The following is a 12,698-nucleotide window of genomic DNA, read 5'->3' as shown; positions in this document are numbered from 1 at the left end:
ACTGTGTGAGGAGTCTACAAGCATTATCAAGTCTAGCAGATGAAGTCACATGCATTTGGGGTGTCTCAGCATCTTGTGTTTACAACCACTGTTTCCTAGCAACGCTCATGCCCTGTTTATGCTTCCCAAATACTACTTCATCAAAACTGCCCCATCAGAATTACCCCATCAAAACTGCCCCATCATATTCCTCTATTATAAATCAGTACATGGTGTGTCTGTCCCCTCCCCCGGGCTCTGTAATCAGAGCTGAGATGCTCCAGCCACCTCCCCCCTGTGTATAACAGAAGCTTTGGTAACCATGGCAACAAAACAAACACTAACAGTACACTCTGATTAATGGCTAAAATTTCCTGAAATGACCTCTAAACAAATGGCTGTATTTTAAAAACTATACATCCTACAGCGAAGATCTTTATATTGTGAGAATCACAAGACCCAGACCTAGATTTTGATACATAGTATGTCTCTGAAATATTAAAAATGGAGGCACGGTCGCAGTTTAGAAATTGCCCTTCAAATTTGAAGGGGCTAGAGTGTAGTTTCAATGAATGTCAATGGACGGCGTGAGTTACAAACAAATGGTCATATTGTGAAAACTATCAGGACTATGGCTTAGCCGTGGACATGTTTAGTGGCAGCAGGAATAGCTGAACGTTTTGATATAAGATTTGTGTAGGTGGGCTTGAAAATGAGGGAGTGGTGGCAGTTTAGAAATCATGTTCTGATTTTTCAGTTTTTGTCACCTCCCACTCTAGTTTCCCCATTCATTCCTATGGGACCAATTTCGCCACAAAAACGACGATATTTCGTGAACCATTCGGCGAAACGTTCCACAAAGTAATAGCACACCATTCGGGAACAATCCGCACGTTTCGGTATATTACTTGTCTATGTAGTGTAAAAACTGTGGGAGGAGTTAGGGTGGTAAATTTGGCTATAATAATAATAATAATAACTAGAAAAGCTACAATTTCTGGGGAGTGTGAGTGAGCGGAGTAACTGGGTGGAGTGGCTTGAGTAACTGTTGTGTGGTTGGAGTGACTGGAGTAACTGTGAAAAGTGTTAAAAAGCTTAATATTTTAAAAAGTATAAATAGTAGTAAAAAAGTTGAAGTCCCATCATTAGCTGAAAGAGCTGAACATTTTTTTCAAAAGTTTTTTTTTCAAAAATGAATTATTTTTTTTCAAAAATAATTTTTTTTCAAAAACTGCCATCAAAACTACCCCATCAGAATTGTCCCATCAAAACTGCCCCATCATATTGCCACCATCAAAACTGCCCCATCAGAATTGCCCCATCAAAACTGCCCCATCAGATTTGCCCCATCAAAACTGCCCCATCAGATTTGCCCCATCAAAACTGCCCCATCATATTGCCACCATCAAAACTGCCCCATCAGAATTGCCCTATCAAAACAGCCCCATCATTTAGCCACCATCAAAACTGCCCCATCAGAATTGCCCCATCATATTGCCACCATCAAAACTGCCCCATCAGAATTGCCCTATCAAAACTGCCCCATCATATTGCCACTATCAAAACTGCCCCATCATAATTGCCCCACCAAAACTGCCCCATCATATTGCCACCATCAAAACTGCCCCATCATAATTGCCCCATTAAAACTGCCCCATCAAAACTGCCCCATCATATTGCCACCATCAAAACTGCCCCATCAGAATTACCCCATCAAAACTGCCCCATCATATTCCTCTATTATAAATCAGTACATGGTGTGTCTGTCCCCTCCCCCGGGCTCTGTAATCAGAGCTGAGATGCTCCAGCCACCTCCCCCCCTGTGTATAACAGAAGCTTTGGTAACCATGGCAACAAAACAAACACAGTACACTCTGATTAATGGCTAAAATTTCCTGAAATGACCTCTAAACAAAAAGTTTTTTCCCAAAAACTATAAATCCTACAGCGAAGATCTTTATATTGTGAGAATCACAAGACCCAGACCTAGATTTTGATACATAGTATGTCTCTGAAATATTAAAAATGGAGGCACAGTCGCAGTTTAGAAATTGCCCTTCAAATTTGAAGGGGCTAGAGTGTAGTTTCAATGAATGTCAATGGACGGCATGAGCTGCAAACAAATGGTCATATTGTGAAAACTATAAGCCTATGGCTTAGCCGTGGACATGTTTAGTGGCAGCAGGGATAGCTGAACGTTTTGATATAAGATTTGTGTAGGTGGGCTTGAAAATGAGGGAGTGGCGGCAGTTTAGAAATCATGTTCTGATTTTTCAGCTTTTGTCACCTCCCACTCTAGTTTCCCCATTCATTCCTATGGGACCAATTTCGCCGCAAAAACGACGGTATTTCGTGAAACATTCGGCGAAACGTTCCACAAAATAATAGCACACCATTCGGGAACAATCCGCACGTTTCGGTATATTACTTGTCTATGTAGTGTAAAAACTGTGGGAGGAGTTAGGGTGGTAAATTTGGCTATAATAATTAGAATAATAAGAACTAGAAAAGGTACAATTTCTGGGGAAATTGTGAAAGTGTTCTTGCCTCTACAACTGGAGTGGGCGGAGTAACTGGGTGGGGTGGAGTGGCTTGAGTAACTGTGAAAAGTGTTAAAAAGCTTAATATTTTAAAAAGTATAAATAGTAGTAAAAAAGTTCCATCATTCGCTGAAAGAGCTGAACATTTTTTTCAAAAGTAATTTTTTTTTTCAAAAATGAATTTTTTTTATTCAAAAATGATTTTTTTTTTCTTCAAAAATGAATTTTTTTTTCAAAAGTAATTTTTTTTTTCAAAAATGAATTTTTTTATTTCAAAAATAATTTTTTTTTCAAAATTATTTTTTTTTTAAAGTAATTTTTTTTTCAAAAATAATTTTTTTTTTCAAAAATATTTTTTTTTTCAAATATATTTTTTTTTTCAAAAATAATTTTTTTTTTAAAAGTAATTTTTTTTTCAAAAATATTTTTTTTTTCAAAAATAATTTTTTTTTTTCAAAAATAATTTTTTTTTTTTCAAAAATATTTTTTTTTTCAAAATTTTTTTTTTTTTTCAAAAATGATTTTTTTTTTTTTCAAAAATTATTTTTTTTTTCAAAAATATTTTTTTTTTTTTACATGGGGCGGTCATAATATTTTTGCTGATCATGTGGTAGTCATAATGTTTTGGCTGATCATGGGGTTGTCAGCTTTTGTCACCTCCCACTCTAGTTTTGAACATTTCGCCATTCATTCCTATGGGACCAATTTCGCCGAAAAAACGTCATTTCGTGGACCATTCGGCGAAACATTCCACAAAGTAATAACACACCAATCGGGAACAATCCGCTCGTTTCGGTATATTACTTGTCTCTGTAGTGTAAAAACTGTGGGAGGAGTCTACAAGCATTATCAAGTCTAGCAGATGAAGTCACATGCATTTGGGGTGTCTCAGCATCTTGTGTTTACAACCACTGTTTCCTAGCAACGCTCATGCCCTGTTTATGCTTCCCAAATACTACTTCATCAAAACTGCCCCATCAGAATTACCCCATCAAAACTGCCCCATCATATTCCTCTATTATAAATCAGTACATGGTGTGTCTGTCCCCTCCCCCGGGCTCTGTAATCAGAGCTGAGATGCTCCAGCCACCTCCCCCCTGTGTATAACAGAAGCTTTGGTAACCATGGCAACAAAACAAACACAGTACACGCTGATTAATGGCTAAAATTTCCTGAAATGACCTCTAAACAAATGGCCGTATTTTAAAAACTATACATCCTAAACCGAAGATCTTTATATTGTGAGAATCACAAGACCCAGACCTAGATGTTGATACATAGTATGTCTCTGAAATATTAAAATTGAAGGCACGGTCGCAGTTTAGACATTGCCCTTCAAATTTGAAGGGGCTAGAGTGTAGTTTCAATGAATGTCAATGGACGGCGTGAGTTGCAAACAAATGGTCATATTGTGAAAACTATCAGGACTATGGCTTAGCCGTGGACATGTTTAGTGGCAGCAGGGATAGCTGAACGTTTTGATATAAGATTTGTGTAGGTGGGCTTGAAAATGAGGGAGTGGCGGCAGTTTAGAAATCATGTTCTGATTTTCCAGCTTTTGCCATCTCCCACTCTAGTTTCCCCATTCATTCCTATGGGACCAATTTCGCCGCAAAAACTACGATATTTCGTGAACCATTTGGCGAAACGTTCCACAAAGTAATAGCACACCATTCGGGAACAATCCGCACGTTTCGGTATATTACTTGTCTATGTAGTGTAAAAACTGTGGGAGGAGTTAGGGTGGTAAATTTGGCTATAATAATAATAAGAACTAGAAAAGGTACAATTTCTGGGGAAATTGTGAAAGTGTTCTTGCCTCTACAACTGGAGTGGGCGGAGTAACTGGGTGGAGTGGCTTGAGTAACTGTTGTGTGGTTGGAGTGGCTGGAGTAACTGTGAAAAGTGTTAAAAAGCTTAATATTTTAAAAAGTATAAATAGTAGTAAAAAAGTTGAAGTCTCATCATTAGCTGAAAGAGCTGAACATTTTTTTCAAAAATTATGATTTTTTTTTCAAAAATTATGATTTTTTTTTTCAAAAATTATGATTTTTTTTTCAAAAATTATTTTTTTTTTTTCAAAAATATTTTTTTTTTTTCAAAAATATTTTTTTTTTTCAAAAATGATTTTATTTTTATTTTTTTCAAAAATTATTTTTTTTTTTCAAAAATAATTTTTTTTTCTTCAAAAATTATTTTTTTTTTCAAAAATATATTTTTTTTTACATGGGGCGGTCATAATGTTTTGGCTGATCATGGGGTGGTCATAATGTTTTGGCTGATCATGGGGTTGTCAGCTTTTGTCACCTCCCACTCTAGTTTTGAACATTTCGCCATTCATTCCTATGGGACCAATTTCGCCGCAAAAACGTCATTTCGTGGACCATTCGGCGAAACATTCCACAAAGTAATAACACACCAATCGGGAACAATCCGCTCGTTTCGGTATATTACTTGTCTCTGTAGTGTAAAAACTGTGGGAGGAGTCTACAAGCATTATCAAGTCTAGCAGATGAAGTCACATGCAATTTGGGGTGTCTCAGCATCTTGTGTTTACAACCACTGTTTCCTAGCAACGCTCATGCCCTGTTTATGCTTCCCAAATACTACTTCATCAAAACTGCCCCATCAGAATTACCCCATCAAAACTGCCCCATCATATTCCTCTATTATAAATCAGTACATGGTGTGTCTGTCCCCTCCCCCGGGCTCTGTAATCAGAGCTGAGATGCTCCAGCCACCTCCCCCCCTGTGTATAACAGAAGCTTTGGTAACCATGGCAACAAAACAAACACTAACAGTACACTCTGATTAATGGCTAAAATTTCCTGAAATGACCTCTAAACAAATGGCCGTATTTTAAAAACTATACATCCTACAGCGAAGATCTTTATATTGTGAGAATCACAAGACCCAGACCTAGATTTTGATGTATAGTATGTCTCTGAAATATTAAAATTGAAGGCACGGTCGCAGTTTAGAAATTGCCCTTCAAATTTGAAGGGGCTTGAGTGTACTTTCAATGAATGTCAATGGACGGCGTGAGTTGCAAACAAATGGTCATATTATGAAAACTATCAGGACTATGGCTTAGCCGTGGACATGTTTAGTGGCAGCAGGGATAGCTGAACGTTTTGATATAAGATTTGTGTAGGTGGGCTTGAAAATGAGGGAGTGGCGGCAGTTTAGAAATCATGTTCTGATTTTCCAGCTTTTGTCATCTCCCACTCTAGTTTCCTCATTCATTCCTATGGGACCAATTTCGCCGCAAAAATAACGATATTTCGTGAACCATTCGGCGAAACGTTCCACAAAGTAATAGCACACCATTCGGGAACAATCCGCACGTTTCGATATATTACTTGTCTATGTAGTGTAAAAACTGTGGGAGGAGTTAGGGTGGTAAATTTGGCTATAATAATAATAAGAACTAGAAAAGGTACAATTTCTGGGGAAATTGCGAAAGTGTTCTTGCCTCTACAACTGGAGTGGGCGGAGTAACTGGGTGGGGTGGAGTGGCTTGAGTAACTGTGAAAAGTGTTAAAAAGCTTAATATTTTAAAAAGTATAAATAGTAGTAAAAAAGTTCCATCATTCGCTGAAAGAGCTGAACATTTTTTTCAAAAGTAATTTTTTTTTTCAAAAATGAATTTTTTTTAATCAAAAATGATTTTTTTTTCTTCAAAAATGATTTTTTTTTTCAAAAGTAATTTTTTTTTTCAAAGGTAATTTTTTTTTTTCAAAAATGAATTTTTTTATTTCAAAAATAATTTTTTTTTCGAAATTATTATTTTTTTTAAAGTAATTTTTTTTTCAAAAATAATTTTTTTTTTTCAAAAATATTTTTTTTTTTCAAATATATTTTTTTTTCAAAAATAATTTTTTTTTTAAAAGAAATTTTTTTTTCAAAAATATTTTTTTTTTTCAAAAATAATTTTTTTTTTTCAAAAATATTTTTTTTTTCAAAAATATTTTTTTTTTTTTTTTCAAACATGATTTTTTTTTTTTCAAAAATTATTTTTTTACTTTTTTCAAAATTTTTTTTTTTTTTCAAAAATATTTTTTTTTTTACATGGGGCGGTCATAATGTTTTGGCTGATCATGGGGTGGTCATAATGTTTTGGCTGATCATGGGGTTGTCAGCTTTTGTCACTTCCCACTCTAGTTTTGAACATTTCGCCATTCATTCCTATGGGACCAATTTCGCCGCAAAAACGTCATTTCGTGGACCATTCGGCAAAACATTCCACAAAGTAATAACACACCAATCGGGAACAATCCGCTCGTTTCGGTATATTATTTGTCTCTGTAGTGTGAAAACTGTGGGAGGAGTCTACAAGCATTATCAAGTCTAGCAGATGAAGTCACATGCATTTGGAGTGTCTCAGCATCTTGTGTTTACAACCACTGTTTCCTAGCAACGCTCATGCCCTGTTTATGCTTCCCAAATACTGCTTCATCAAAACTGCCCCATCAGAATTGCCCCATCAAAACTGCCCCATCATATTCCTCCATTATAAATCAGTACATGGTGTGTCTGTCCCCTCCCCCGGGCTCTGTAATCAGCTGAGATGCTCCAGCCACCTTCCCCCCTGTGTATAACAGAAGCTTTGGTAACCATGGCAACAAAACAAACACTAACAGTACACTCTGATTAATGGCTAAAATTTCCTGAAATGACCTCTAAACAAATGGCCGTATTTTAAAAACTATACATCCTATAGCGAAGATCTTTATATTGTGAGAATCACAAGACCCAGACCTAGATTTTGATGTATAGTATGTCTCTGAAATATTAAAAATGAAGGCACAGTCGCAGTTTAGAAATTGCCCTTCAAATTTGGAGGGGGCTAGAGTGTAGTTTCAATGAATGTCAATGGACGGCGTGAGTTGCAAACAAATGGTCATATTGTGAAAACTATCAGGACTATGGCTTAGCCGTGGACATGTTTAGTGGCAGCAGGGATAGCTGAACGTTTTGATATAAGATTTGTGTAGGTGGGCTTGAAAATGAGGGAGTGGCGGCAGTTTAGAAATCATGTTCTGATTTTCCAGCTTTTGTCATCTCCCACTCTAGTTTCCCCATTCATTCCTATGGGACCAATTTCGCCGCAAAAACGACAATATTTCGTGAACCATTCGGCGAAACGTTCCACAAAGTAATAGCACACCATTCGGGAACAATCCGCACGTTTCGGTATATTACTTGTCTATGTAGTGTAAAAACTGTGGGAGGAGTTAGGGTGGCTATAATAATAAGAATAATATATATGTGAGATAACAATAAGTGGTCTTGCTATGCAAGAACACTTAATAAGAATAAGAATATATATGTGAGATAACAGTAAGTGGTCTTGCTATGCAAGAACACTTAATAATATATATGTGAGATAACAATAAGTGGTCTTGCTATGCAAGAACACTTAATAATATATATGTGAGATAACAATAAGTGGTCTTGCTATGCAAGAACACTTAATACTAGAAAAGCTACAATTTCTGGGGAAATTGTGAAAGTGTTCTTGCCTCTACAACTGGAGTGGGCGGAGTAACTGGGTGGGGTGGTGTGGCTTGAGTAACTGTGAAAAGTGTTAAAAAGCTTAATATTTTAAAAAGTATAAATAGTAGTAAAAAAGTTCCATCATTAGCTGAAAGAGCTGAACATTTTTTTCAAAAGTAATTTTTTTTTTTTCAAAAATGAATTTTTTTTTTTCAAAAATGAATTTTTTTTCTTCAAAAATGATTTTTTTTCTTCAAAAATGATTTTTTTTTCTTCAAAAATGATTTTTTTTTTCAAAAATGATTTTTTTTAAAAGTAATTTTTTTTCTCAAAAATAATTTTTTTTTCGAAATTATTTTTTTTTTTAAGTAATTTTTTTTTCAAAAATAATTTTTTTTTTTCAAAAATAATTTTTTTTTTTCAAAAATAATTTTTTTTTTCAAAAATATTTTTTTTTTTTCAAAAATATTTTTTTTTTATGGGGCGGTCATAATGTTTTGGCTGATCATGGGGTTTTCAGCTTTTGTCACCTCCCACTCTAGTTTTGAACATTTCGCCATTCATTCCTATGGGACCAATTTCGTCGCAAAAACGCCGATATTTCGTGAACCATTCAGCGAAACGTTCCAGAAAGTAATAGGACACCAATTGATTGACATTGATTCTGGATTCACTCTGGTATAGTTCAGCTTTTCACAAAGTTCCACAAGGTAATAGCACACCAATTAAATGACATTGAACATTTCACCATTCATTCCTATGGGACCAATATTGCCGCAAAAACGACGATATTTCATGAACCATTCGGCGAAAAAAGTTCCACAAACTAATAGCACACCAATTAAATGACATTGAACATTTCGCCATTCATTCCTATGGGACCAATTTTTCCGCAAAAACTACGATATTTCGTGAACCATTCTGTGAAACGTTCCACAAAGTAATAGCACACCAATCGGGAACAATCCGCACGTTTCCGTATATTACTTGTCTATGTAGTGTAAAAACTGTGGGAGGAGTCTACAAGCATTATCAAGTCTAGCAGATGAAGTCACATGCATTTGGGGTGTCTCAGCATCTTGTGTTTACCACTGTTTCCTAGCAACGCTCATGCCCTGTTTATGCTTCACAAATACTGCTCCATACACAATGGACAGGACCATGATAGATGTAGTAACTATGCAGTAATTCAAAAGGCCGTATTTTAAAAACTATAAATCCTACAGGGAAGATCTTTATATTGTGAGAATCACAAGACCCAGACCTAGATTTTGATGTATAGTATGTCTCTGAAATATTAAAAATGGAGGCACGGTTGCAGTTTAGAAATTGCCCTTCAAATTTGAAGGGGCTAGAGTGTAGTTTCAATGAATGTCAATGGACGGCGTGAGTTGCAAACAAATGGTCATATTGTGAAAACTATCAGGACTATGGCTTAGCTGTGGACATGTTTAGTGGCAGCAGGGATAGCTGAACGTTTTGATATAAGATTTGTGTAGGTGGGCTTGAAAATGAGGGAGTGAAAAATCTAGCAAAAAAACTAGAACTCAATTTTAATGCAGCCTACATATCATTTCAAGATAATCGATCTCAGAGTACAAAATCTCATCTGGAAAAATCTAGATTGGAATATGATCTATTTCTCACTGAGTCAGTTGATAAATCCCTCAAACGCTCCAAGCACAATTTCTACATGAATACAAACAAACCAGGTACATATTTGGCTCGGGCATTAACTAACAAATCTTTCAAACCAATACGTTTGAAATTATCAAAAAATGTTTACACTTGTAATCCAGTTAAAATAGTCCATAAATTTCACTCACATCTCGCAACTTTATACAAGACAAACAATGAATTTAATCCTACAGAAGCTGAATCCTTCTTCTCAAAAATAACCTTACCTGAGTTATCTCAGAATCAAAAAAGCAGTTTGGATGAGCCTATAACTATAGATGAAGTTGCTAACGCCATAAAAGACCTAAAACTTAACAAAAGACCAGGCCCAGATGGCTACTCGGCTTTATACTATAAAACATTCTCAGAAATACTCTCTCCCATTCTCACTGAAACTTTTAACAAACTTCTAGATGGACATTCTTTTCGGCAAGAAACACTAATGGCAATTGTTTGTATGATCCCAAAACCCCTTTCTGATGATACTTCCTGTGTGAATTATCGGCCTATCTCTCTGTTAAACCTCGATATTAAATTATTAGCAAAAATAATAGCAAAACGCCTCAATAGCATTATAGGAAAATTAATACATAGAGATCAAGTAGGCTTCATGCCAAATAGACAGGCAGGCGATAATATACGCAGGGCAGTGTTATTGGCACATATTGCTAAAAAACGGAAAATCCCTTTATGTTTTCTATCTCTCGATATTAAGAGGGCATTTGACACAGTATCCTGGCAATATATGCGATATTAATTACAAAAATGGGGTTTTGGACCCCACTTTTTAACATGGATCAAAGCATTATATAATAAACCCAAAGCCTATATAAAATATGCTGGATACAAATCTGAAGCCTTTAATATCGAAAGAGGTACCCGACAGGGTTGCCCATTATCTCCCTTATTATTTGCCCTTATACTCGAACCCATGGCCCAATACATCAGAACAAACCAAACTATAACTGGCATTGAAGTAGGAGGTATTACACACAAATTATGTATATTTGCAGACGATATATTACTTTTTCTATCATCACCACAGGTCTCTGGTCCTAACTTAATACCAGCTCTTGATGGATTTGCAGCCCTATCCGGCCTTATGATTAATCCTAAGAAATGCCTAGTGCTTAATATTTCACTCACAAACATGGAATTGATCCCGGCTAGGGCTGCCCTCCCATTCACATGGGCAGAAAAATCAATCCCATATCTTGTAATTCATTTAACAGCATCTCATTCTGACTTATTCTCAACCAATTATCCTCCTGTATTAAGACAGATCACAAATCTAATAAAACAATGGTCGCAACTTCCTTTATCCTGGATAGGGAAGATTAATGCAATCAAAATGACTATTCTACCCAAATTGCTTTATCTATTCAGGGTCCTCCCTATTCCAATTCCTTCCTATTTTTTGAGAATAGTACAAAAAAGAGCAACTTCGTTTATATGGGGCTCTTCTAAACCACGTATACCTATACACACACTACATCTTCCCAAAAATAAAGGAGGCCTGGGATACCCTAATTTTACTAACTACTACAGAGCAGCACATTTGGCCAGTCTGTCCAAATACCATGCAAAACAGGAAATCCCATTATGGGTATTTATAGAGGCTTCAGAAAATGACCCTCAATTAATATCAAATTTATTATGGCTTGATCCTAAAGACCGCTTTAAAATTCATAATCCCATAACTAAACACTTCTTATCTCTCTGGGATAAACTAAAAACCAAATATCAGTTACAATCTCCACACAATCCTTTTCTTTTCTTTTATCAGAAATCCGGCCTTTTATCCGGCATGGATCTACCCAAATTCTTTTAAAGCTTGGACAACATCAGGCATTCAGACACTAAATGACTTCATAGCATCTAAATCATTCCTTTCATTCCCATCGCTTAGAGAAAAATATGATCTACCAAACTCTGAGATATTTAGATATCTCCAAATCAAACATTTCTATACACCATTCCTAAAGGGGGATACACCATTATCCCAATTATCCATTTTTGAATCAATCTGTACAAAAGATCCATTTGCTAAAGGTACAATTTCATCACTTTATAATCAATTATATGGAGTAGCAAATCTTAATAGACCCTCTTACGTTCAGAGGTGGGAGGAGGACCTGGGACGAACTTTAGAAGACACGGACTGGTCTAACATATGGCTCACATCTAAGTCATCTTCACCCAACATCTTAGCACTGGAGACAAATTATAAAGTCCTAACTCGCTGGTACCTTGTACCCGCTAGAGTGGCAAAATATTCACCTAATACCTCAACTCTTTGTTTTCGAGGATGCCCAGAAATAGGCACATATTTACACATATGGTGGACGTGCCCAGTAATCCAAACCTTCTGGAAGGAAGTCTTCGTGATTGCATCTAAAATATTTTAAAAAATAATACAACCAGATTCATATTTAACTTTACTTAATCTAAAACCGGAATGGTTAACACTCTCTCAATTCAAACTTATGATCCAACTAATAACGGCTGCAAAACAAACAGTGGCCAAGGCATGGAAATCTCCTACATTGGTACTAGCAGAAACAATTCACAGAATGAATAATACAATGTCCCATGCTAAGATGGTAGCCATCGATCAAAATCAAATTCCAAAATTTGAAAAACTTTGGCATCCTTGGATAAAACAACAGTTCCTGTCAAACTTCAATGACTCTGTCCTGTTGCCATGGTAACAGATTAAATGACTTACAGAGACACCCATTCTAAGGCTTCAAAGAGAACTAAAAAGAATAATAAACTGACGAGCGGGACAACCTTGTGGACCATACCTCTACCTTTCAACCCTTTTTCTTCTTTCTCTTTCCTTTTCTCCACCTTACGATTAAAGCTCATTATCAGAATTTATTTGACCTATATACACTCTACTTGTAAACAATATGTATAGTAGGTATAAATCATTTAAATACCTACAAAAGTAACTAAGGAAATGATATATATCTTTAATTTAGGTTTACGTGAACCCAA

Source organism: Aquarana catesbeiana, linkage group LG06 (genome assembly GCF_042186555.1).
Source record: "Aquarana catesbeiana isolate 2022-GZ linkage group LG06, ASM4218655v1, whole genome shotgun sequence".
NCBI classification, from domain to species: Eukaryota; Metazoa; Chordata; class Amphibia; order Anura; family Ranidae; genus Aquarana; species Aquarana catesbeiana.
Note: the sequence above shows the minus strand (reverse complement) of the source record.